Raw genomic sequence first — 23034 nt, forward strand, 5'->3', positions numbered from 1 at the left:
GCATCCCTACGCCTTATCAGCAGAAGTGCACCTGTCCTGTGTAATTGAATTGAAGCCAGCAAAAGAAATCGCCGAAGCCCTGAAGGAGAGAGAGAATTCGAGGGATAGAAATGCAATTGCAGAGCCAGGAATGACACGGAATAGAGAAGATCAAATTATGATCAGACTGAAATGAAAAACTCGTATCTGAAATTGTCAGATTTTTTCTCCAATTTCAGGACAGAGAATGACAGATCTCTGCTGCAACGAGAAGGGATTAACAGACACTGGGCAACGAGCTGCATAGTTAAACCCATATTGGAAAAGTATGTCTCCTAAGTTTAATCAAGATAGGATAGGAACTATAATCATACATAACACCTCCATCTTCATCTCAAGAAACTATTTTGCTTTTTTATTTTTATTTTCTAAGCAATCAAGACCTGTTTTTGAATTCTACAAAAGCGAATCCCTACAATGGCACGCAAGGAAAAAGTTCCCAGCGCATCCTAACAGTCAAACGGACTGACATCATTTGACAAACCCTATTTCTGCAAAAGTTCTAATTTCATAAGTGTACAGGCACACACACAACATGCACGCTCACAGAAATAATACCGAACCTTCGCTGAAAACTTTCAACTTTCAATTTCCGGTTTCGGAGGCATACAAAACTTCTCTGAAACATTTAATTTCCGAACTTTTCGACAGCACAACAGTGTCAATTCATCCCCCCTGTCAAATATTCATGTTCGCAAAACATGATATATTCCAACTTGTCTCAACACCTCTCTTCTAAAAGCGCTGCTTCTTTCTCAAGTTTAAAGATTGATTTATTAAGCACATAAAAGTGTCAATTCTGCACACTGTCAAATAGCTGATACAAATGATATTTATTTTCTCCACTCCTCATTTAAGGCAACCCCACCCCCCGTTGTCTCTGCTGTCAAATATCAAATTCTGTCATAAAGAATGACTTTTCTTGACACCTCCTTCCAAGCTTCTCTCTCTCACTCTCTTTCTCTCTATCTATCCCCTGCGCTTCCTCCTCTCTCGCCACTCCCCCGTCTCTCTCTCCATCTCCACCCACCGCCTTCCCTTCTCCCTCTCTCACTACCCATCCATCCCTATAACAAAAATTCTCTCGTCTCTTTATTTTTTGTCTGTCCATTTTTGTTGTGAAAAAAAGGCAAAAAAGTGAACACTTCCTCGTGGTATTGCCCACCCTGCTCGCCCGGCGTCAAATATTTCCCCACCAAGTTTTGACAAGAAGCTGTCAGGAGGGGCATAGACAGAGACGAGCTAGCGAGGGATGCACCTGACAGCTGCCCCTTCATCTTTCTGACGTATCTATTTGACACCGCATTTAGCCCGCCTCAACTGCAAACTGAGAAAGCGGCCCTGTCATTCTTGGTTTTAGTTATGTACAAGAGTGAGAGAGACAGGAGGGGCGTGTGGAAAGAGAAAAGGGGCTGACTCTCTGATCTTAAAGCGTTATTCTAATTTAGAAATATGCCCTTGCTCGAAAACAAAGAAAGAAAGAAAGAAAGAAACAAAAAACGAACACAAAAAACCCCAAATAAAAAATAAAAAAACAACAACACAAATTACAAGAACAACAACAACAAAATACAAAACCGACATAAAAAAAACCAGGGAAAAAAGTACATGCAAACTGAATACTTTGGTAAATGTGTAAGTGAGTGAGTGACAGAGAGATGATGATGGAACTTTATTTTTCAAGGATAGAGGTTTAAGGCTACGCCTTTTCTTACAACCGGTCCTTATTTTAGAGAGAGAGAGAGAGAGAGAGAGAGAGAGAGAGAGAGAGAGAGAGAGAGAGAGAGAGAGAAAGAGAGAGAGAGAAAGAAAGAGAGAGAGAGAGAGAGAGAGAGAGAGAGAGAGAGAGAGAGAGAGAGAGAGAGAGAGACACACACAGACACAGACACAGACACACAGACACACACACAAAGTGTGTGTAGCGCTGATTGACATAGACAGACAACAGCCGCCACAGGAAGGTTCTCTGCTGTAATCCTTCTCCACACATTATTCAAATTCCAATTCTTCACTTTTTACAAGAAACTTCTCGGAGCCAACCTCACAACAACACCGATAAAGAACAAGAGTTGAGTAACAGGAGAAACAGGTTACAGACTGTCAGGCATCTGAACCTTTGCAGGCAAAAAACACGAGCTGCTACCCACATGGCGCCAATGAAGCATGCTGTTACAAGAGACTAGCTGAACCTCTATCACTAACAAATCAAGCTGTCTGCAAGGCGTTAGACACCTCTCGTCGAAATCTCTGGATCTCGTTTGAAGTCTCACGAATCTGGATCCTGTCTTTGAAATCAAAACACCTGTCATGGATCTGTACTCCTGATCCTTCCCGAGTTTTAGCATTCTCGGTGTAAGCGTTCAACATCTAACAGGTTCACTTGATTCCCGGGGAAATATTTTTAAAGTATCGAATCTGGAGACCAAAGTCCTATACGTTTTTCCTCTGAAATATTTCGGACAAGTGGTACAGACCGAGTTTCAGCGTTCTCGGCGTAAGCATTCAACAGCCATTAGGTTCACCTGATTCATACAAGTCCTGCGTACGTCTTTCTTTTGAAATATTTTCAACAGTCCTGGCCACAAGCTTACTGGTTCCAAAGGTAAGATTTTCCAGGTATCGGACCGTGGAGACCGAAATTCCTATTTGTGTTGTCTGAAATATTTCGGAGAAGCTACCACAGAGATATATCTCTGTGGAAGCTACTCTGTCCACAGCGACTCACTGAAAAATACAACTCATTCACATACAACACCACGACTCAGGACTACGTAGATTCCTTCCTCAATCGTCCGCCCGGCCTCAATCCGCTCACAACCTTTTACGAGAGGGAAGAGGGTGCATGAGAAACAAACCGCCAAGGATGAAAACAAAGAGCCAAATAAATGTCAACAAATAAAGCGTACTGCATTGGCAAAGCTGTCTTGCACACAAGCACAAAAACAGCATCAAACGCAGCAGTGGGAGTAAATAAAAGGAACATTGGCAGCAATTTTCTCCGCAATAAACATATCACCAAGTGCTCCTGATCGTCAAAAAGCACAGGTGTACCTTTGCCCTGATGTCTCTGAAAGAAATTCCGAGAACTACACCCAGGTGAATAGCAGAAATAGAAGTTAAAAGCGATGCCAAGGCGGCCCAACACGAATGGCACCCCTCCAACGAAGATAGGTGATAGGGAATGAAACCAAATGCCAGAGCTGCTTGACAAAAGTCTTGGCTTCTGTCTGATCGATAGCAATCTGAGTTTTCTATCAAACTTAAAAAACTTTCAAAATTATATATTTATTTTCCAACCAAGGCAGACAGCTAGAACAGACAGCCAAACTTCTGCTGCTATTTTCATTCACCCGAACAAAGATGTTCTGACTGATATGAGATAGGCCTTTTCATCGTCTTCTCCACCTCGGCAAAGACGTACCGACGATACTGAATCTGGAATCAACAATTTCCAATTTTTTTCAATTTTTATAACGTAACGGTCACACTGACCTTCCTCGCACGAGGATGATATCCAGAAACTTCCAAACATCTCGAGAAAAAAATATTGTGCAAGGTGTAAAATGCATCAAGAAAGCGGGGAGGGATATCTCTGGCAGACGCCAGAAAACATACGGTAAAACCAGTCCATTTCTTGTCTGCAGGTGCCCGTCTCTCGTTTATTTCACCCTCCAAAACATTTCCACCCTAACGGTTTAATTCTGGGGTAGGATGGCAGACAGACGTTGGAAGCAGACCGTTTCGTTATTTAGACCTGGGGGTATGGTGCAACGGTAGGCCGGCGAGAAAACATACAAAACAACACGCAACGTTAGCTGAGAGCTAAACCTGCATAGTGATTGGATACTGAACATCGGGGGTGGAGTGAGTTTTTTGCAGGAGGATAAGACTGGGGGCTGGAGGTTTTGTTAGGAGCGTTTCTGATGGGAGCAAGTCTCGAAACGAGTTCATTGAAAAAGACTGAATATGTTCCACTCTTTCTGGGATTTTAAGTGACAACTTTTAATCATGGACTACCGATATTATTCTCCCAACTGACTACTAAAACTGTTACGAACGGTCATGGTTGACCAATGACGGGTTAGAACAACAGAGAACCCCTGCTTATAACCATTGGAAGTCGCTACAACTGCACATATGTATGCCTTGCCCATTATCTCCTCCTCATTATGGTCATTATAGTCGTCATCTCAATAATCACTCTCTCTTTTCTCGACGACGCTTTCTTTGCGGTTAAAACTGTATCGAAATGATCACACTGCGCGCCACACGAGCAATAACTGTGAGTTTTCTTTACGGCACAAAACCGCCCATCAGCGCAACTAAAAGCACCCCCAGATGCTTTCCACCTGATTACGCTTAATGAACATAAAGCAAGTAAGCAATTATCTCCTTCGAGACAATTTCCCGGAGAAGAACCCGCTGGCGGAAAATAATGGTAATGGGTAGAATTATCTCCCCGAGAGCTTTAAAATGTTGTGTCTGGATTCCAGCTACCGTCTAATCTCTGCGAAACTCCTTTCAGTAATGAACCGCTTCTGCATTGTCTCAAATTTAATGGTAAAGACACATTCCTCCCTCCCCTCCCCTGATTACCCACGAAAGGGTCTACCCTCCTACAGTTTTTGTTTCTCTAATCCATCCTCCACCCCGTTACCCGTATTTTGAAGGGAAAAGGTATCGTTTGTGTAGAAAACCTATTTTATTCAAGAACATTAAATTCCACAATTTCTTCTGTGCTATGCTCTAGTTCTAGCAATACATCATGTCGGCCTGCCTGCCTGCTTGCTATATATACTTACTTGACTGCCTGCCCACCAACCTGTCTGGTTGTCTGCCTCTTTCATCATTCGCCTCTTTATATCTCTTTGTCTATTTTAGCCAAACGTCTCCTTATCATTCACGTTGTCCTTTTTTCATGTCTTTTTTTCTTTTCTTCTTCTTCTTCTTCTTGGCGTTCGCAGAGGTTACACGATCAGACCAGCACTGGTGATAAATGTTGTCGTTTTCTCCAACTCCTGTCGACTGCCGTATAGTTTGGTCTGCAAGGGAGTTGGTGACGGCCACACTTCTTTTCGTTCCTTATCTAGTAAGGGACATCGCTGTAAGATGTGTTCCGCTGTTTGGTCTTCTTGACCGCAGGCACAGGTTGGTGATGGCGCCAGCTTGAACTTTCGGTTCATGTGAGCATTGAGCCTGTTGTGGCCAGTACGCAGCCTGATGAGGTTGACTTTTTTCTTGTCTTTTTTTCTTGTCTTTTTTAACAACATTTCTTCTGCTCCAATCTTTTCCTCCATCTCCCCACCCCTCCCCTCCCCGTGAACCATTATCCGCAGACGTAAGGAAGAAGAGAAATGCATCCGATTTTAACGATAGCAAAGACAGAAGAAGAGATTCTACGCCCAGGCTTGAAGTACAACCCGGACCCCAAGACCAAGCAGTTCTAAGGAACGGAACAGGTGCCTCCACATCTCAAGTCTGGCACGTGCTGAACGAAGAGAAAAAAACCTTTCTGTATCAAGCCCAGGTAACAACTCTCCTCTCCGGTGCATCAAAATAAATTCGCTGGAATGTTGTGAGAAATTTGGCGGGTTGTTTTGTTTGTGTGTGTTGGGAGACTGAGTGCGGGGCACGCTCCAGCCAGCTTTGTGTGATGGTGAAGAAGGCGGATTTAGTTAGAGCATCACTACACACAATTCTGCCCTTTCATCGTATCCGTCAGGTGAAAATAAGGGCTAGGGGGAGCTAATCTTCAGAGGAAGGTAGAGAAGTCAAAATTGCAAGTAAAATCGTTTGACAGCTGCGGACAGCAACGGTGCTTTTTCAAGACTTGTCTGGACGAGGTGGTAAATTGCCGGTCTTCATTCTAAAATCGAAGTGTTCCACTTTTGAACACGCCTACTGTGACCAGCCTTGAAAACAGTGTGACATGAAAAAAAATGTGCCACCTAGTAAACACAGGGTGTCCCAATATGAACACATATATTTTAAGTACGGATAGTGTGTCCATGAAATTTAGTGTTGTTGCCGGGCACTTAGCTGCACAAGGTCCAAATTATTAACTCCAGAGAGATAGAAGAGGGGGGGGGGGGGGGGGGGGGGGGAGGGGGGGGGGGGAGGGGGTGGCTGTTTAGGGACACAATATATATCGAGGTTTCTTCTTTCATTATACAATTTGTCATTTTTTGATGACATCACGGATACACGCCGGGTGGCAGAGAGAGGCAAACAGACAGACATTAAGAGAGTTATTCCTCCAACGTCACTTACGCAATAACTAAAAAGTGCATTGGCAATTCGCCGCACAACCGATTATTCCTATCCTATCCTGTCATTTTATTTATTACATTACTTTTCGCACACTGGGAAATGCAGTGAACTCTGGATATTTTCCCGAGCACCACGTGCATCTTCTCAAAGCTCGTGCCAGCCTATCCCAAGAGATGCCCCGCACTTCATTGTAATTCCGGCCAGATATCCCATAGTCCCTCACGGCACCGCACATCCGGGCACATCCATAGACAAGCGGCTGGCAACATCCGTTACGAATTGCATCTTGGGAGGCAACAATGTAAATGCGCCATTTTGGCCAACGCTTTCTTTGCTGTTGGTTGTGTTAGTCTCGCGGCGCTTCTTTGATCTTGTTTTTGTTCTATGCAGCTGCAGTATCGCTCTCTGCTGATATGCGTTCGTCGGACAACAAGCAGGCAAAACAAACAGACAAACAAACAAACAAGCACACACACACACACACAAACAAACAAACGCACCAACGCTGTTCCGCTTTAATGATTGACTGACTGGTTATTTGAGTGATTGATTAACTGATACAAGTTTGACAACAATAACAACAATAATAATAACACTTGATTGTCCATTAATAAGAACTACATTAAAATGGAAATTTGTCTTTGACACGTCTAACCGGCCGGTCAACGATTATAAAATACACATTGTAATAAGAATGATGTTTCCAGACAGCTGACGTGTTACTGAAGCACAGATGACCCCACAAACAAACAAACAAACAAACAAACAAACAAACAAACAAACAAACAATCCAAGCTGAGCCAGTTTGAGAACTGTGCAGGTCCGATTCAGTCCTCGGGGAGGTGTCGGGTTCCTTGGCATGCGCCTGGCATGAAGATCGCACTTAACTGTGGGTTCGCCTATAGCTCTGAGGGAAGCGCCGCTGAGGTGTGTTATGGTAACCATCCTCACCTTGTGTCCTCCTTGGAGACCTGGAGGAGTGTGGCTAGGATCCCGGAGTTTGCTGTTGACTCCTTTCTTTGTAATGTCTAGGGGTGGGGGTGGGGGCTGGGGGCTGGGGTGGGGTGCAGTTTTTAGTGTGAGTTGTCTTCGTATCGAGGTTTGGTGAAGAGGTAAGATTAATAATCATGATGACAGCTTATATAGTGCGAACCACAATTAACTATGCTCTCCGCACTTTACATAATTATAAACTATGAAAACAACTATGAATAAAACCATACTATTCAAACACAATGAACGGGGAAAGATAATTAGATCCTCGGTTGCTTTGCCATTCAAACGCGGCAGTTATCTCATGGCGGCAAGATGTCCTCGTCATACAACGAAACGATTTTTTTTAGCCCATCTGTCTTGAGACTTCCTTTGTATTAAGACCTGCTTTTTTTTCTCAATTTCTCAGGAATGTATGGAAATTGGAAATAACGGATATCCTAAGTGAGGAGAGTGAGGATAAAAAAGAAAAGGTCATAAAACGAACTCATGTAGACAAGCAATTATAATAACACACAAAAATACTGCTCGTAAACTGAGTACCGAAAGAATCTCTCTTTGTCTGCGAGACCGTTTCTCAATTCACCATCCCAAACTTGAGCCCTCACTCAGGTACAAGTAAAGATACACCGAGAAAAACACAAACATAAACGTTAACACGAAAAGTGCTGGCGAAAAAACGGCTGTTATTTTCTTGATGGTATCTGCCATCAGAAGAGAGCTTAAGACTCACAAGCAACAGCACGCACTGTCTGTGAAAGTAAGTGTTATTATTTTGTCTTCAAAAGAAATGTTGTTCCACCGCTTCGAAAGCACATGCACAGGTTTAGGTGTTGCAGAATTTACCCGAGGCAAAGTCTTCGATAATGCATCTTTTACGATTGGTGATGGTGGCAAAGAGATAAAAAGGATTACTTCCCGAACACTCGTACCTGTTACTTCATTCAAACAAAGGCGTTAAGTTCTTGTGTACATGTCTGCAGACACTGGAAGCAGCAGTACATTAAGTTAACACACATTCACAACTTTCTGCGCGAATCGTGAGTTGAATTTGAAGTTTGAAGTAAATTTCTCTCTGTGAGACTGAAGCAATATAAAACACTCCCGATAGCTCAGTTGGTCGAGCACTGGACTTGTGATCCCAGGGTGGCGGGTAGCTCAGTGGGTCGAGCACTGGACTTGTGATCCCAGGGTGGCGGGTAGCTCAGTGGGTAGAGCACTGGACTTGTGATCCCAGGGTGGCGGGTAGCTCAGTGGGTAGAGCACTGGACTTGTGATCCCAGGGTGGCGGGTAGCTCAGTGGGTAGAGCACTGGACTTGTGATCCCAGGGTGGCGGGTAGCTCAGTGGGTAGAGCACTGGACTTGTGATCCCAGGGTGGCGGGTAGCTCAGTGGGTAGAGCACTGGACTTGTGATCCCAGGGTGACGGGTAGCTCAGTGGGTAGAGCACTGGACTTGTGATCCCAGGGTGGCGGGTAGCTCAGTTGGTCGAGCACTGGACTTGTGATCCCAGGGTGGCGGGTTCGAGTCCGGACGGGGACGGACACGGGTCAACTTTATGCGCAGACTCAGAGACGGTATCCATGTTCCACCCCCGTGTCACCACTGTGGCACGTAAAAGACCTCGGTCATTCTACCAGAAGTGCAGGTGGCTGATTACACCGAAACACGCATACACCTGGTTAGCGCGACTCTGTTGCTGCTAGCTTTCCACTGGGAGGAAGCGACCCGAATTTCCCAGCGATGGGACAATAAAGTAATGAAAATGAAAACTTTACCCTAAAACGCAAATCGGACATGCCAACGGATATTTCCTTAAGCAGAAAAACATACTCAGCTCAAACAATACTCTTTCCAACGGAAACCACCATAGGAGAGCTAGCTCTCTTGCCAAGTTTCTCTGTCAAGTTAATTTTCTCCCGGACAAAATCAGAAAAAGAGGACAAATATGGAAATGAATCACCGGCCGCAAGTGACGCTTTTTTCGCTCGGTGCTAAACGCAGCAGACGCATCAGGCCATTAATCTGGGCCGGTGTCACCGATAAAGTGACCCTTCCACTCAATAAGCCCCCGCTCCATTACTTCTTGTCCGGTTGGGCCCTGTAAATTGCCTCAGCACCGTATTGGAGGGGGGAGGGGGTACTGCGAAAAGGCTTCTTGTGGGGCTCCCTTTTGATGAGCGAAATATTCTTGTCGGAATTCTGGATGCATGACTTTCTTGCACTCTGTGAAATCCAGGGGATAGCTTTCCATTAATACTTTGTCAGTGTGTATCCATGTAATTAATAAGTTTATTGCGGGCGCTCAAAGGATTCTTCTAGTTTTGTGTTCATACAATTTTCTTATCGTTTGGTACGCGCGCGCAGGCGAAGGAGAGTCTGTCAAATTTGCTAAAAAACAGATGTTACTGCACTTTTCTTAAGATAAATCGAAGGTGCAAAATATAAGAGAGAGAGAGAGAGAGAGAGAGAGAGAGACAGAGAGACAGAGAGAGAGAGAGAGAGATAGAGATAGAGAGAGAGAGAGAGATAGAGAGAGAGAGAGATAGAGAGAGAGAGCGCATTACTTGACTTTCCTTCTTCCGTTAAAACGCACCACCTTCAATTTTCTTTAATGACATCATCACGTAAACACGTCTGACACAAAAGTCGTGAGCGGTGGTAATTATGTAAACTAGCATGAAAAAAGCAGTCAGTACATTCCTCATGAACAGAACAAAATCAATATACTTTTTTCCCTCGCTCACACAACACAGCCACCTCATGAAAGAGGAGAAAAAACGGCGATCGCGTGGAGCTTTGAAAGGCCTTTCTTTTCGCGATTCAATAAAGCCTCATGCCTTTAAATGACAGAATTGATTTCGCATACGACACCATTACCGGAAGCAGCCGGAAGTGAGCGAAGGAACGAGAGCATGACGGGAAGCGTGTCTGACAGGAACACGCATACACCGGGGATTGATTGATTGACTCAGCTGCTTAATTCTTTCTGGAATTAAAAAAAACCAACCACGAGCATGGGAATGTTTGTGTAATGTTACATCCACTTGGCTGCTTGATTACCCTAGAATTTCATACTTGTTGCACGTGCAACGAACGGTGGTTAATTGAGGAAATACAGGATATTGGTGTTGATTTAACATTCACAGCTTCCTCACACTGCTAAAAGCAATAGCACCGTCACGCAAATTGCAAAAGAACAGGAAAAACTGTAGTAATGGACATCCGACGGATAATTAATTGAAATATAGACAAGGAAAATCTGTTCATTTGTGCTATTGCTGATCCTAAAGTGTATTAGTATACCACCTGCTTACCTCCGAGTAAAAGAAACAACAACAACAACAACAACAACAACAACAACAACAACTGAAGTAAACCTAAGTACAGGGAAACACTTGCAGCTGACGCATTCATCAATTGTACATAAATGTAAATAAAGCCTGTTATTATTCTATTGCTTGATTATAATTTACTCCAACAATGTCTTGGAAGCTGGACACCCCTCGCAATTCTCCTTTGATCTAGACCAATTTGTAATCCGTTAAACCATCAAATAAAAGGACCCATGTCATCCTCAACATTCCAGTGCATGCACTTGCACCTGATGAAATATTCTTGCGCGTGGAGCACTTTCCGATCACAGCCGGCTCTCACCCTCTCCAACATTGATCCCTCCGCCAGACAAAAGAGGGCGGAAGTCAGAAGCCAAGTGCCGATCCGTGTTAACGCCCTGCGGCCAGTCCCAGATATTCCTCCGCACGGCGTGAAAAGGTTTGTTAGCGGCCGGCGGAAGGAGACGGTTGTGAGTGGTATCGACGATGAGAGGCTTGTCGGAGGAGATCCGAGGGCTTGTTTGCCGGCTTCCGATACATTCATCACAGTCACTGGGGCCCTCACGATCGACAGTGGGACATCCTATACACCTCCAGGGTGATATTTTTGTATATATCACCCCAGCTCATACCGAGGGGAGAACACAACCTTAACACCTCCAGGGTGATATTTTGGAATGTATCACTCCAACCTCTTACTGAGGGTGGGCATTTCCTACACGCTCCCAGAACGATATTCTGTAAGTTACATTAGTCAAGTCCGTCAATCAACAGTGGAACAGTTTTTGTATTCTCTGGGACGGGAAAGTAGGTCGAAGACCTCAACATGACCTAACGTTTTTAAACTTCAACGTTAGATATCTTCCAAGCAGTCCACTGTAAGTTCTCTACTAAATAACCAATTAATGGGAATCCATCGCATTATCTCTAATCCAGGAAAATACCTACCGACCAGCATGGAATATTCTGACAGGCTAATGTCGACATAGTAAATATAAGGACTGAGTGAGCAGCAATTGCTGGAACTCCGCTACTGGGATGCCAGTATCGCCTGCCCGTAATCCCGTTTAGCCCGTAAAAGGTTCCAGCTTCGCTCCTAACACCCAATGAGACAGCACCACATCTTTGGACCTGTTATAGGGTATAGACAACTTGGACACAGACACACACACGTGTGCTGTGTTGGGACTGTAAATATAGGCCTATGGACACAGTAATTTCCTCTCTGTAATATTAAGCAGCCTCGTGGAATTCTTCGCCCCCCCCCCCCCCGCCTATGTCTGATACCGGGATTATCCCACAAATCCCACACAATCAGTATCATTCCATTTCGGTCGAGGAGCCGAGCAAATATGAGAAAGCAATTACACAGGTCCCGTTCCACAACTCAGCTAGCCGGTGGGCTCAGACAGCGGGGTTTAAACCAGCACACAGCGAAATTGCACGTGCTATCCGTCTCCACTGGGCCCACGGGCCGCACGAGGCACGCGCTCACTCTCGCGCTGTTCCGTGGAGATAACTCAGTGGTTGCGAGACCTGTGTGACCTTGCTGGGCAGTCCCCCGGCCTTGCGTTCTTCAGCCCTACGTGCTGAGAATGGGTATGACCATGTTCCGCTGATTGCTCGCGGCTTATGGTCCTCGCTGAGGAAAGTGCGGGGTACTTTGCAAAGTACTTTAACCGGAGGAACCTACCTTCCTTGTGTGTGTAACTCTGAAAGTTTTTGTTTCTACTCTCGATTTTTTTGCACGGAGTGAGTTTTTTGCGGGATTAGTTTCAGTGGTAAAAGGTCGGAACCCATACCTTCGTGCATGCCTAACCGATTTTATTGGGGATTTATTTCGGTGGTTCGAGTCTAAACCTATCTTCCTGCATGCCTAAATCTTCTTTTTTTCAAACACGGACACGGCAATTTTCTACGGGGCTTATCCCAGTGGTTTAGAGGCAAACTCCAATATCTCCTTGTATGCGTAACTCTGTCTATTGTTTTCTCTTTCTCGCTGTCTTTCACGCCGATATGCTTTTGGAGGGTATTCATTTCAGTGGTTAATAGTCAGAATCTATCTTTTTAAATGCCGAACATTCTCTACCCCCCCCCCCCCCCCACGCAGACAGACCTTTTTGGATTAATTTCAGTGGCTATAGGTGTCGCAACGGATTTTCCTGCTTGCCGAACTCTTTTGTTGTACACTCCAAAGAGTCTTTTTTCGGGCTAAATTTGAATGGTTTCAGAGTCGAAACCAATCTTCTTGCATGCCCAACGCTGTCTTATTTACTGCCCAACAGACTCTTTAAAAAAAAGAAGAAGATGAATTACTGTGATTGGAGGCGGAACCCTGTATCTTACTGTATGCGTAAGTTTTTTTTTTATCAAGAAGAAATATTGCGGTTTAAACCAAGTGGAAAGAGTTCATCCCATTTTATTTGGCGCTGTCGCACTTTTTCCCGACGGTGTCCATGTTCTATCACCGGGTCGCGTTTTGTTTTCCTCATAGAGTTAATTTTCTTTTACCCAGCCGCCCATGTTTCGATCCTGATTGCAAAGGGTTTTTCTTGATTGCTTAAACCAAGAAACCTTTTTCTCAGTGGTTGCGAGACCTGTGTGACCTTGCTGGGCAGTCCCCCGGCCTCCGTGTCTTCTTTCCAGTGCAGATCTCTTCAAAATTGATGCACCCACTCGGAAATTTCTTTCTTTATTTGGTGTTTAACATCGTTTTCAACCACGCAGGTTATATCGCGACGGGGAAAGGGGGGGAGATGGGATAGAGCCACTTGTTAATTGTTTTTGGTTCACAAAAGCACTAATCAAAAAATTGCTCCAGGGGCTTGCAACGTAGTACAATATATTACCTTACTGGGACTCGGAAATTGTGAAGAGTGTGATTTTGTGACTCTATCAAACGACTTGATTTAACAAAGGTCACAAGTTGTGTTCGATTGTTTTCCGACAAAAATATATCTAGGCTAGAAATACTCCGTCAGTAATTTCCAATAGAATCTTCTTATCATAACCCTCTTGCTTTCAGTCGTTTGAATATCTTAATTATGAACTCGATGTAGAGTTGGTTTCGAAGTTATGCACGTGTAGAGCCATGGAAAAAAATGAATAGTTCACAGAAATAATTAATTCACCATACTATCTCCAACACATGACTTAATGACACTTCCAAAAGAGACAACACATTTCCAGCAGAACATTGATTAAGTTGCAGTCTTAAAGCACAAGAGAGGCGGACTGACATACCTGTATCTACGGGATCAGGGAGCACCAGGGCATTTTGCCAATCTTGCCCCGACCCTACAATGCACAAGAGAGGACAGACAGACAGACAGACAGACAGACAATATCAATATGAGGCTTATATCGCGCGTATTCCGTGGGTACAGTTCTAAGCGCAGGGATTTTTATTTTTACATTTATTTGTTATTTTTTTATGCAATTTATATCGCGCACATATTCAAGGCGCAGGGATTTATGTATGCCGTGTGAGATGGAATTTTTTTTACACAATACATCACGCATTCACATCGGCCAGCAGATCGCAGCCATTTCGGCGCATATCCTACTTTTCACGGCCTATTATTCCAAGTCACACGGGTATTTTGTGACAGACAGAGACAGACAGACTGACAGGCAGATTGACAGACAGACAGACAGACAGATTGACAGACAGACAGACAGACATAGAGACAGACAGGCATCTGCAGAAAGAGGGAGCACCTTGGCGTTTCTACAATCTTGTTCTTAACCAAAAGCACAGGAGATGCCGCCCGACGAACCTATATCAACAGGACTAGGGAGCACCAGGGCATTTGGACAATCTTGCCCCGACCCCAATAGTACCATTCACTGATCAATAGCGCGATACCAGAAAGACGGGAGAGACAGGAGGCGCGACAGGGGGACACGGACAACTGAAGGAGGAAGAGGTAAGAGAGAGGGAAAAGACAGGAGGGGGTTGGGGTGGGTTGATAGGGGAAGGAAGAAGGATGGAAACGGAAAAGGGCAATCGCTAGGATGACGTTAGGAGAGAGGCGAAAAGATTGTGGATCACCAGACGATGTGGGGAGTGGCGGGACAGACATGGTGTCCGGATGGAACACACACACACACACGCTAAGGTACAGAGAGAGAGAGAAGAGAGAGAGAAAGAGAGAGAGAGAGAGAGAGAGAGAGAGAGAGAGAGAGAGAGAGAGAGAGAGAGAGAGAGAGAGAGAGAACTATTGTAAACCACACTGTTGTGTTTGTACAAGGGGGGAGTAGAGTTTCCATTTCAATGTATACTCTCTCAGAGACAAGTAAGAACAAGTGCATATACAGTGTTAAGGGTTGAAGCATATCGATCGGAAATCATTTACACACATTCATTTTAGCCTAGCAGTTGCTGTCGATGCCTGAATGCATAAAATGTATACCGGGAGAGTGCCCACAACCTACTTTTGTTTTGTGTTAGTAGTATCTGCATTGACGAGTTTTCGAGTTGACCAATTTCAAAGACATTTCCCAGGTAAGTTTTTCTTATATCAGAGTATACTGGACACTTAAAAAGAAAGTGGTGCTCGTTTTCGTGAGGGTATCTGCAAAGTGGGCAAACATGGGAACCGTTTGCAGAGTATCTCTGTTTGTTGCACATCAAGGGTGAAACCCCAAGTCTGAATTTTGTGAACACTTTTTGAATATATGGATTGTCTATTTGGTCAAGGTACCTTTCTCTTCCAAAGTCAGGTTTAAACAATTTGTATGTGTCATACCTCTCACTGTCTTCTAGCTTACTATGCCAGTTCTGGGTAAAGCAGTCTTTTAGGCGTTGTTGAAAAGCCTTGATAAAGTGTTTTTCGTTGCCGACATAGCCGTACGTCCACACATGTCCAAACCCATTTTTCACATAGGAGGTTTCTGACCCTAGCGGACCAATTGTCTGTCCCTCTATCTGCCATGTTTCTCATCTCACATGGGCCATTTTTACATATCCTGTGTTTGGGAGGCGATTTAGCCACAACCAGTATTTAACGCATCTGGTAGCAGCGAGAAAAGAGAGAGAGAGAGAGAGAGAGAGAGAGAGAGAGAGAGAGAGAGAGAGAGAGAGAGAGAGAGAGAGAGAGAGAGAGAGAGAGAGAGAGAGAGAGAGAGAGAGAGAGAGAGAGAGAGAGAGAGAGAGAGAGAGAGAGAGAGAGAGAGAGAGAGAGAGTAGATCACAGCCACAGTCCACAAGTCTCTGATTTCAAATTTGGAGAGGATTGAGTCTTCTGAAAGTGAAACTCAGCGTTGCGCGGCTCCATAAAAATCAGGAAAAAGATAAGCATGAAATGACAAAAGCTTGGCAAATCTCTCCCGTCCCCCCTCTCTCTCTCTTCCCCCCCCCCACCCCCGCTCTCTCTCTCACTCACTCCCAGACGACCAGTCTGTGATTTCAAACCCCAAGAGGGACGCAAAGACGGTCTGATTAAGTGGGACGGACATTGGTAGGACAAGACCCCAGTGTCCACCGAGCTGCCGACCGCCTGATTGCGGGTGAAGAGGTTCACTGCCGATAGACCCACGACAAGAAAGAATCGAGGAAAAATAGTCCTAGGGTCGACGGGGACAACGCGAGCGTGTCTGATGTGGGGTGGAATTTGGAGGATGTGGTGGAGTTGGGGAGAGAGTAGGTTGTGGTGGTTAGGAGAGGGCTTCATTGAACACAAAACGAAACGGGAATTGGAGAATACGGGATGAGGTAACTTGCGACAGAATGACGTAAGAAACGATCGAGAGAAAACAACCCAGTCCTAGGGTCTGGGCAGGTAGAGTGACCGTGTCTGAGGGTGGTGGGAGGCTTGGTATGGAGTTGGGGGTGGGGGAGAGTGGGTGGTGGTGGAGAGAAAGAGGCTTCGTCTACGACACCATGACACAGACATGGAACGACAGGGAAGCTGTTCAATTGCAATGGCACGACAAAAAAATCAGAAAATAAAACTTCGGAGGAATCTATAGACAGAGGGGCGGAGGGAGCGGAGGGAGGTTGTGTCTCGGATGAGGAGAGGGGGGGGGGGTAAGGTTGCGATAGGGGGGTATGGGGGTAGATACTGGGGGAGGGGGGATGGGGGGGGGAGGCTGTTGTGCTGAGGAGAGGGCTTCATTGAAGACCAGACAATGCAAGGAATGGAACTATACTGACCATCACTTGCGACAGAACGACGACAAGGAAAATTCCGACAACGACGGTTCACATGGCCAACGAAGACAAACTGATAAAACACAAAAAGAGACAGATAAACACGAACAGGACGCTTGATATGGAAAATGAAGACAGGCTGGTGAAAAAATAAGGAGGGGATTCAAACCCGAAACAAGAAGAGCAAACGCTCGATCGAGTCACTTTCGCAGTTCTGAATATTATATGAGGCATCAGATGGACAGGAAGAAATTGCTATTCACAACACAATACAGATGTAAATAATTTGATGTAAAGAATAATCCTATAAAGTTTGAATCAAATCCGATGAATAGTTTCAGAGATATGATATTTCAATTTTTTTCCTTCAAGACATACCTGTGACCTTGAAAAAGGTCAAAGGTCACCAAAGCAGACGTCAAAGTGTAGAGGTCACTGGGAGTCACGTTCACATAAAATTTGAGCCCGGTCACTTTTATAGTTTCCGAGAAAAGCCCAACGTTAAGTTGTGTGTTGCCGAACAGAAAAGGCTAGTTATCTCCCTTGTTTTTCTGATAACGTTCGTAAAAGGCTACAGATGTAAATACTTTGATGTAAAGAATAATCCTACAAAGTTTCAATCACATCCGATGAACTTTGTCAAAGATATAAAATGTCTAATTTTTCCTTTGACGCTGACCTGTGACCTTGAAAAAGGTCAAAGGTCAACGAAACCATCGTTAAAGTGTAGAGGTCATTGGAGGTCACGACTAAACAAAATATGAGCCGGATCGCTTTGATAGTTTCCGAGAAAAGTCCAACGTTAAGGTGGTGTCTACGGACGGCCGGCGGGCCGGCCGGCCGGCCGGACAGACTAACACTGACCGATTACATAGTCACTTTTTCTCAAGTGACTCAATAAAAACTGGATAAAGAACTTACCGGAAGCGACATCTGTCCCCAAGGCGGTTGTCGTTAGGTTGGAAGGAAATTGCAGAGCACTGCTTGCATTTGTATCCTCCAATGCTGCATTTTGCCAGCTCGTGACCTGTAACCAAGGAAACGGGGTGTAAATCATGATATTCACCTCTGCTGTGTCACCTCTCGCTAATTCTCGACAAATAACCGTAGCGAGTAATGAACAATTGCAAAGCAACGCAAATACAAGATCACGAATCGCAAACACTATGCAAACATTAAACAACAACAAACAACACACCAGCGCCCTCCCACACACACACACATGAAACAGAACCATGAACGACAGGGGAGACATATATCACAGCTGAAATATAAGTCAACAAATAAATGGTTGAGGGGGAAAATGATGTATGACAAAAACCAATTTACGTGTATCGCTACAAAACCTTCTAAACAGTTCTGTACAGTATAAAGCGATATTTTAGGACGACAGCCCCGTCAAAACAGCGATAGTAATATGTCACTTTAGGGTTTTATGGCAGGAAGATTGTAAATGGTGGAGCAATTTTATACACGGGGAAGGAGCCATAAAAAGGTTGCGTTTAACCAGACAAGAGTACCAATGTAACGTATAGAGCTGCACCGCGAGGCAAGGAGTGAGCTGGGGTGCGGGACGGAGGGGTATCTATTAAGCATTATGTTGGGGGGGGGGGGGGGGGTGGGAGCACAAAATGAGACACACACACATTAAACCTACAGTATTGTTTTATGAAGGTAAACCATTCAGTTCATACCAATTAGGTATTTCATTTCACTCAGATAAAACGAAGCCTGTGAAGCCAGACTTCAAAACGCAAAAAACTGTCTTCTAATTTAACAGCATTTTCCCTCCAGCAGCACCCATTAATAGGAAACACACACACACACACACACACACACACACACACACACACACACACACACACACACACACACACACACACACACACACTAATACACACACATGGAGGTTGGGCTTGGCAGGGAGGGAGAGATGCATATGTCGTAGTCGTGCTTTTGGTTTGGTTTGGTTGTTTGCTTAACGCCCAGCCGACCACGCAGGGCGGTGCTGCTTTGACATATAATGTGCGCCACACACAAGACAGAAGTCGCAGCACAGGCTTCATGTCTCACCCAGTCACATTATTCTGACACCGGACCAACCAGTCCTAGCACTAACCCCCTAATGCCAGACGCCAGGCGGAGCAGCCACTAGATTGCCAATTTTAAAGTCTTAGGTATGACCCGGCCGGGGTTCGAACCCACGACCTCCCGATCACGGAGCGGACGCCTTACCACTAGGCCAACCGTGCCGGTCGTAGTCGTGCAGTGCACGCAGTTGATCCATTAATTTCCTAAGAGTAATGTTAAACTTCCCCGGATAAACAGCTTTCAAATCCCCCTGTCTTTCTCGGGCACAGTTTTTTCCCCAATCATTCAGATCGGAAGGATCAAGCTGTTACATTACTCAGATTAACACCAAAATCTCAGGATGTTTTACACTCTATTTACGAAGGTCAAAGCTTTAAAGCTTGTATTTTCGCTGATACCGAAGGGATCAATTCTTCAAACATAAATAAATCTTGTCATCAAGGAATTCTTTGCAGCCTGTTTGCTAAGGTCAATGCGTAAAGACCGTATTTGCGCTAATCCCGAAAGTATAATTTTTCCAAACGTAAATACATTTGGTCATGAAGGAAGACATTTGTATTCGGTGCAGAGTAAAAAATGGGCAAGTAATGAGTTAAATACAAACTGACATGCACTGAAGATCAACTGGCATACACAAAAACTCACGATTCTAGTCAGCCTAATAACGAAGTTAAAAGCATTAGAGATCGTGTTTTCGCTAATCCCCGAAAATAAATCGTTTCTCCAAATATTACTAAATCTTGTCATTAAGATATATATTTGTATTCCGCGTAAAAGACAGGCAAGTAATACATTAGTACCAGACTACCACTGAGAATGAACTGAGATCAGAGGTGCTATTTTCAGCTTTTAGTTTGACATTACAAACTAGCTTTTAATCTTAGCCTCAGATTTAAACTAGTAAGAAATTAAAACAGATTGGACACTTACAATCAACTAAGATCAGAGGATCCATTTTCAGCCTTTTTAGTTGGACACAACACAACTCCTTCTTAATCTTATTCTCAGAAAAACGGAGGTGCCATTTAATGGGTTTCGAATCTGGAGGCTGCAACCGTTTTGAAACAACGTTTATCAACGTAACAGCTTAGATTCCCAAAAAAGTGTTTTCTCTCTAGCCTGCTTCTCTCATCCTCTTCATGTTGTTGTCACGATAAGGTGACTTTAAATCTCTCTCTCTCTCTCTCTCTCTCTCTCTCTCTCTCTCTCTCTCTCTCTCTCTCTCTCTCTCTCTCTCTCTCTCTCCCCACCCCTCCCTTCCTTATCCTCTTCTAATATCCTATGCGACACCTAACTGTCCCCCCACCCCCCCCAAAGTCTCAAGAGTTCGATCAGCTGTCCGGAACCGATCGAGGCTCCTCCTAAATCCTCCCCACATCATGTGACAATGTGTAATTACCTCCCACGCGCTCTGACGCCGAAGATAATTATCCTCACACCGCCCTGCATTAAATCGATGTAACAAAAGGACAGAAGAAAAACAAGTCGCGTAAGGCGAAAATACAATATTTAGTCAAGTAGCTGTCGAACTCACAGAATGAACGCAATGCAACGCAGCAAGACCGTAGCATCGTCAGTCCACCGCGCACGGCAAAGGCAGTGAAATTGACAAGAAGAGCGGGGTAGTACTTGCGCTGAGAAGGATAGCACGCTTTTCTGTACCTCTCTTCGTTTTAACTTTCTGAGCGTGTTTTTAATCCAAACATATCATATCTATATGTTTTTGGAATCAGGAACCGACAAGGAATAAGATGAAAGTGTTTTTAAATTGATTTCGAAAAAAAAATTTTGATAATAATTTTTATATATTTAATTTTCAGAGCTTGTTTTTAATCCGAATATAACATATTTATATGTTTTTGGAATCAGCAAATGATGGAGAATAAGATAAACGTAAATTTGGATCGTTTTATAAATTGTTATTTTTTTTTACAATTTTCAGATTTTTAATGACCAAAGTCATTAATTAATTTTTAAGCCACCAAGCTGAAATGCAATACCGAACCCCGGGCTTCGTCGAAGATTACTTGACCAAAATTTCAACCAATTTGGTTGAAAAATGAGGGCGTGACAGTGCCGCCTCAACTTTCACGAAAAGCCGGATATGACGTCATCAAAGACATTTATCAAAAAAATGAAAAAAACGTTCGGGGATTTCATACCCAGGAACTCTCATGTCAAATTTCATAAAGATCGGTCCAGTAGTTTAGTCTGAATCGCTCTACACACACACACACACACAGACACACAGACACACACACGCACATACACCACGACCCTCGTTTCGATTCCCCCTCGATGTTAAAATATTTAGTCAAAACTTGACTAAATATAAAAAGGAAAAAAAGGAAAAAAAGCAAAGCCCTGCTGTTTTTTTAGAAAACAGTACATCTTCGTTGTGTATTTGTTTTTGTTGTTATTTTGTTGATGTTGGCAAAACTACTTTTCGATTGGTTCTCGAAACCTCTTGCATACCAGAAATCCGGTAGGTTTCGCTTCCTGTCTTTTTTTGAACCAATAAACTTACCATCCGAACCACAGTGCTAATCGTTTCATTGTTATACTTCTGTGTTGTGTGTCTATTTTTTCCTTTCTGAAGATCAGTGGATCGAGGTTCTGGTTACTGTTTTTATATTTAGTCAAGTTTTGACTAAATATTTTAACATCGAGGGGGAATCGAAACGAGGGTATGGTGTATGTGTGTCTGTGTGTGTGTGTGTGTAGAGCGATTCAGACTAAACTACTGGACCGATCTTTATGAAATTTGACATGAGAGTTCCTGGGTATGAAATCCCCGAACATTTTTTTCATTTTTTTGATAAATGTCTTTGATGACGTCATATCCGGCTTTTCGTGAAAGTTGAGGCGGCACTGTCACGCCCTCATTTTTCAACCAAATTGGTTGAAATTTTCGTCAAGTACTCTTCGACGAAGCCCGGGGTTCGGTATTGCATTTCAGCTTGGTGGCTTAAAAATTAATTAATGACTTTGGTCATTAAAAATCTGAAAATTGTAAAAAAAAATAAAAATTTATAAAACGATCCAAATTTACGTTTATCTTATTCTCCATCACTTGCCGATTCCAAAAACATATAAATATGTTATATTCGGATTAAAAACAAGCTCTGAAAATTAAATATATAAAAATTATTATCAAATTTTTTTCCCCGAAATCAATTTAAAAACACTTTCATCTTATTCCTTGTCGGTTCCTGATTCCAAAAATATATAGATATGATATGTTTGGATTAAAAACACGCTCAGAAAGTTAAAACGAAGAGAGGTACAGAAAAGCGTGCTATCCTTCTCAGCGCAACGAATACCCCGCTCTTCTTGTCCATTCCACGTGCACTGCCTTTGCCACGGGCGGTGGAGTGACGATGCTACGAGTATACGGTCTTGCTGCGTTGCGTTGCGTTCAGTTTCATTCTGTGAGTTCGACAGCTACTTGACTAAATATTGTATTTTCGCCTTACGCGACTTGTTTTAATTTCTATTACGTTCTATAATCTAGCCTAGAGCGTAAGATGTTTCTATGTGTGTGTGTGTGTGTGAGTGTGTGTGTGTGTGTGTGTGTGTGTGTGCGTGCGTGCGTGCGTGTGTGTGTGTGTGTGTGTGTGCGTGCGTGTGTGTGTGTGTGTGCGTGCGTGCGTGCGTGCGTGCGTGCGTGTGTGTGTGTGTGTGTGTGTGTGTGTCCGCGTGTTTGTATCTATGTGCAAGCGCGGGATAGCCAAAGTTTACGGGCGGACTATCAATCTCAGTCACCCTTGTCTTAAAATCTACACAAACAAGAAGGATTACACCTAAAATGTATGATTTCAGGCCTTCTCGTTTTAATATCCTCAGTGTGTTGAAATGTCAAAATTCTGCCCCGGGAACGGGCTGTTATACATTGTACCGGAAACAGGCCAGCCACAAGGAAACTATTTACGGAGGAAAACATTAAGTTCACAGAAGAGGGAACTATCTTTTGATGCGGATGCTGCAGGAAGTGCATGGATCTTTCTGCACAAAGTGACCCAAGACCAGAGAAGTGACGCCTTTTAAAACTTTCCTAGATTCTGCAACTTTCCTTTGTCTCGTTCTTTTCCATCCCCTGCTTCCGTCTCTTTCAGTCGTCTTCATTGGGATGACGAAAAAAAAAACCCAAGA

At 43.9% G+C, this 23034-nt stretch overlaps 1 protein-coding gene and 1 long non-coding RNA gene across 2 annotated transcripts in view; both read right to left on the reverse strand.

Annotated features, from left to right (window-relative positions):
• The window catches only part of LOC138978515 (uncharacterized), a 308348-nt gene extending 292836 nt beyond the window's left edge, over positions 1-15512 (reverse strand). Inside the window, exon 1 of the long non-coding RNA XR_011459713.1 lies at positions 15032-15512. This is a non-coding gene — a long non-coding RNA (uncharacterized lncRNA). The remainder of the gene's footprint in view (positions 1-15031) is intronic.
• The window catches only part of LOC138978513 (uncharacterized), a 42867-nt gene extending 25052 nt beyond the window's left edge, over positions 1-17815 (reverse strand). The window contains exon 1 of the mRNA XM_070351251.1: positions 17713-17815. The gene's annotated coding sequence lies outside the window, so the exon portion shown is untranslated. The remainder of the gene's footprint in view (positions 1-17712) is intronic.
• Positions 17816-23034: the final 5219 nt, after the last annotated feature.

The sequence above is a fragment of the Littorina saxatilis genome, linkage group LG10 (assembly GCF_037325665.1).
Source record: "Littorina saxatilis isolate snail1 linkage group LG10, US_GU_Lsax_2.0, whole genome shotgun sequence".
NCBI lineage: Eukaryota > Metazoa > Mollusca > Gastropoda > Littorinimorpha > Littorinidae > Littorina > Littorina saxatilis.